The following is a 5,126-nucleotide window of genomic DNA, read 5'->3' as shown; positions in this document are numbered from 1 at the left end:
GGTACAGAGTGTGTGTGGGGGGGCTGTGTGGGGAGGGTACGGAGTGTGTGTGGGGGGCTGTGTGGGGAGGGTACGGAGTGTGTGTGGGGGGTGTGGGGAGGGTACGGAGTGTGTGTGGGGGGTGTGAGGAGGGTACGGAGTGTGTGTGTGGGGGGCTGTGTGGGGAGGGTACGGAGTGTGTGTGGGGCTGTGTGGGGAGGGTACGGAGTGTGTGTGGGGGGGTGTGGGGAGGGTACAGAGTGTGTGTGTGTGGGGGTGTGGGGAGGGTACGGAGTGTGTGTGGGGGGCTGTGTGGGGAGGGTACAGAGTGTGTGGGGGGGGTGTGGGGAGGTTACAGAGTGTGGGGGGGGCTGTGTGGGGAGGGTACGGAGTGTGTGGGGGGGCTGTGTGAGGAGGGTACGGAGTGTGTGGGGGGGTGTGGGGAGGGTACAGAGTGTGGGGGGGTCATATGATACAGAAATAAGCAGGAAAGAACTCGCGCATCCACAGCACCTGCAGAGCGATCCGAGCTGGGAGAGAGAAAGCAGTGGCGCCGCGTCACCAGACCCAGTGCCCTCCTCCCTTTGCTGGCCCTCCACACCCCCCATCATGGGGCTGCTGCCCTCACCCCTATGTTGCCTTCCTCTGGGCTACGGACCCCCCTCCCTCCTCACCCCACCCCAGCTCTGAAGCCCCACTAGGCGCCCTCCTGTGTGGTTTCTCCTTGCCTGGCCGGCGGGGATCCAACACCCACACCTGGCACCTGGCAGCTGGCAGAGCCTGTCCCTCCTCACCACGCCTCTTGAGTTGAATTAAGGAAGGAAAGAGAAGGAATGACGGGGGAGAAGGAGGGAGAGAAAGCCGAGCCTCAACTTGATATTTTGAAGTTCCAAAGCCTTCAGAAAGCTGACAGTTGTTCAGTGAACGCCATGTGCCCTAAAGCCATCTTCAGATGGGAGCAGACAGCTGGGCCGAAAGTCGGTTGTGGGGGCGCAGGAGGAAAACGGAGCGTGACCTAGCGGAGGGGCGGGGCCTGGAGGGGGCGGGGCCTGAAGGGGAGGGGCGGGACCTGAAGGGGAGGGGCCTGGAGGAGAGGGGCGGGACCTGGAGGAGAGGGGCGGAGCCTGGAGGGGAGGGGCCTGGAGGGGAGGGGCGGGACCTGGAGGGGAGGGGCCTGGAGGAGAGGGGCGGGACCTGGAGGGGAGGGGCCTGGAGGAGAGGGGCGGGACCTGGAGGGGAGGGGCCTGGAGGAGAGGGGCGGGGCCTGGAGGGGAGGGTGGGCCCTGGAGGAGAGGGCGGGACCTGAAGGGGAGGGGCCTGAATGGGGAGGGGGCGGGGCCTGGAGGAGAGGAGCGGGACCTGAAGGGGAGGGGCGGGCCTGGAGGGGACGGGGCGGGCCTGGAGGCGAGGGGTGTTGTCAGGTGCTGGGAGAAGGGGCAGCCTTGGATAGCTGTCCCTGGGCTGGTAGATATAACGTGACAGCATGTGGACTTTTCTCCCGAGTTTTGTATTTCTCCACCCCCCCCCCCCGTTAATTAGGAAGCAAGCTCATCAGCTGAGAGAGGAGGGGCGGAGGTGCTGAGGATGGAGGCAGAAAGTGGAGGGGTGACTGTTCCTCTAGGGAGCCCCAGGAGCCACACTGTTCGGAATTGACTCTCCACCATCCCTATTTCACAGGTGATGAAACCAGGCCCAGGAGGACTAAATAAAGGGTCCGACTTGACGTGGGCAGTGGCTGAGCTGGTGTTTACATCAGGGTGTGCTGTTAGCCTCTGTGCGCGGGGCGTGCGCCCCCCACCCCCCAATCACAGTCTCTATGTAACGAGCCGCTGTTGCAGGGGTTTCACACCAAGCACCTTTCCGCTAGCCACAGCCCTAAGAGGGAGAGCACAGGTCCTGCTTTTCCAGGAGGAAACGGAGTCTCAGTGGAGTAATCAGTTCACCCCAGGCGAGCGGGTCCGTAACTGACCTGTAGAGGCCGAGTTCCAGCCCGGCTCCACATGCACATGCTTTGCACTGGCAGCGAGCTTTTCTCTGCACATCTTCTCGTGTGCTCTGGAAATATACATGCATACACACGTGTTACAAACTGTAAGTGCTTGTGGACATGTATACTGCACACAGGATGCACGAAATCCTGCTTTCACTCCTCCTTCCTGGCTCCCAGGAGTAATTTTTGCGGACAGTTCGGGTATGCGTTCCTTCGGGGCAGGACGGGCTATGTAACTGAGAGGCGCAGTAAAGATGGAAATGTGGGGCTCCCTGTTTAAAAAGTACCGAGCATTTCAGGACAGCCCTGGCTGGGTGCTCAGTTGGTTGCAGCACTGTCCTGATGTGCCAAGGTTGGGGGTTCGATTCCTGGTCAGGGCACATACAGGAATCCACCAAAGATGCTTGAGTGGGTGGAACAACAATCTCTCTCTCTTCCTTCCTCCCTTCCTGTCTCAAAAATCCATCAATAAAAAAAAATAGTTAAAACAACTGTCCCATTAAGCAGTGTTGTTTTAACAAGTCAGGACCCCCGATTCTGTAAGTTGCTTTTCAGTAAGCTTTTTACTTCAGCACAGATTTAGATTTACAGAAAAGTTTCCCCCGTTGCTACCCTCTCCCATTATAATGGCATCTGTCGCGACGAGGGAACTGATATTACTATTAATAAAACTCTACAAGAAGCTCTTGCTTTTACATAGGATAATATTTAGGAAACCCATGCTAATTGCATACATTCTAATATGTTTATGTGTGGTGGGGTGAAGTGCAATAAAATGTGATGAAGGCAACTTCAGGCTGCGTACTGGTTACTCAGCACGGAGCAAAGAAAGGGACGTGCTGACTTGGTCTCTTCCTATCCCGCTGGCTGGGCTGGGCCAGGGGTCGCTCGGGGACACTTACACAGGCCCTTTTGTAAAGCCATCAGCGAATGCAGTGCATAGCTGGGCCGGTTTGAGTGAAGGGGCCAAATGACATATCGAAGCCAACTCCCCCCTTTACTGTTTATAAGGTCACAATAGAGAACCCTTGTCCCCGTGCCCAGTCAAGTTCATGACAAGCTGTGTCTCCGAATAAAAAAGAGAAACCAACCAACTCTCCAGACAAAATCCCAGCCTAGCAGACGTCTCCGCCGCTGCGGGGAAGACCCAGGGCCATAGGGCTCTGTCCTGGGGTGGCCGCTCTTCACCAGACTCTGCCTTAAAATTAACTTCGGGAAACCAACGCCTTAGCTCAGCCCGTAACTCCTCCTGCGGCAGGTCTACAGCAGCACCTCCCGGCACGTCCTGGCAATGAGACCTGCGGGCTGGGCCCTCAGCCTGGAGCTGTGCTAATGCCTGTAACTGAGATGATATTTTGGAAACACCCACTAGTATTAGGAGGAAGAGTTAGATTCACTTAGAGGCATTTGTATAAAAGGCGCCAAGCCCTGGTCCGGCGGCTCAGCTGGTTGGAGCGTTGTCCCGTGCACCAGAAGGTTGTGGTTCAATTCCCGGTCAGGGCACATGCCTAGGTTTGGGGTTTGATCCCCAGTTGGGGCCGTATGGGAGGAAACTGATGGATGTTTCTCACATCCGTTTCTCTCTCTCTAAAAATCAGTAAAAACAGCCTTGGGTGAGGATTAAAACAATTTTTTTAAAGGCACCAAGTGGCCCTCCTCAGTCACACAGGCGCCTGGTTCTGGCTAAGGTGCCTCGGGCTGAGGAGTCCCTTCATATTCACACATTTATTAATTTCTTCATTTCCACGCACGATGCTAAGCACCAGTATGAATTCAGTTACAGAGGGCACCACCGCAGGAAATGCTGCACTTGGAGATCTTCGACTCACAATCTTGCTTGGTTCTCCAAAAACTGAACCAGGAAACGGTTTCCACGTTCAGCATCGAGGGGCACAACAGAAGGACCCCAATAAATCCTCACCCGCACCCTCAGCCTGAGCTGTTGGACTACTTCACGCACGGAGCCAGGCAGATGAATCCCAGGATGTCACACCCCAATCGCTTTCTGTAAACTCCAAGCTCCTAGGGGAGGCCACACCGCTTCTACCCCAGGGGCGCTCTTTGACATCCAATGTGCTTTTTCGGGAGTTAAGAGCAGCTCTGACAACTGGAGGTTCCCCCCCAAACCTCAGGGCTTGTCTTGGGAAACCAGCCGTCTCCCCTCTGAGCCCCTTAGCCTTATGAATGGTCCTTATATGGCTTGGGGGGGGGGGGGAAACAGGACAAACACCCCCAGGCTCGGCTGCAGTTTCACCCTGGTTCGGTCCAGGTCCAGAGTAAGGAGCCACCTCTGCCCCCCATTTGGTTCCCTCTTACAGTGCAGGGCCAGGGGGAGCCCTGGACCAGGGGACTTTGCAGTCACTGGAAAGGGGCTTCCAAGAAGTGGACTTCCTGTGGCCCGAGGGGGACATCACAAGGACCCCTGTGGTCAGTGAACTCAGGTGTTCGTGGCGCCCCCTGCAGGCAGCTTGGCCCTGCCCTTTACCATCTAACTCAAGGTCAGGTTTAGAGCCAACTACCCACCAGCCATCCTCCCCCTGGGTGCTGGGCCAGGAGTCACTCACATTTACTGGGCTCCTGCATCGTGCTGTGGTTTCATGATCCCACCTTGGCCCTGGATGGCGGTCCAGGACTTCAGTTAACCCAAAGCCCGCAAAAACGCAGGCCCAGGCTCCCCCCAAGAGGCTGCCCCACCAGGGGTTGCAAGCTCAGTGACAACTGGCTCATCACCTCTGAGGGCCTGCCCAGTGCCCACCCTGTGCCTGCTGCTTGGGCCAGCTGACTTCGGCCCAGCCATGAGGCCTGGGGGGCCGCCCTGGAGGGGCTGATGGGGAGCCCAGCTGCTGACCCCCAGGCCATTGGAGTGGGCTCAGGAGCAAACAAGGCCTCTGACTGCCCTGCGGCCCTGGGGACAGGCCTTTCTGAGACAGCGGAGAATGTCCTGCCTCGCTCATGATGTGTGACACCTGCCTTCTCTGTTTGTGCTTGTCTCCTGTTCAAATCCCTAAGCCTTTCTGGGGACACTGCCACCCCACCCTATGAGCCGGGGACCCCCGGAGCTCCGTGCTGAACAAATATGACACCACTTCTACCTCCGCCGGGCTCGGCCCCCACCCTGTGGGTCCTCAGGGGCCGAGCTGCAGAATAAAGACAAGTA

This window comes from Plecotus auritus (assembly GCF_963455305.1).
Source record: "Plecotus auritus genome assembly, chromosome: 2".
Lineage (NCBI taxonomy): Eukaryota > Metazoa > Chordata > Mammalia > Chiroptera > Vespertilionidae > Plecotus > Plecotus auritus.
Note: the sequence above shows the minus strand (reverse complement) of the source record.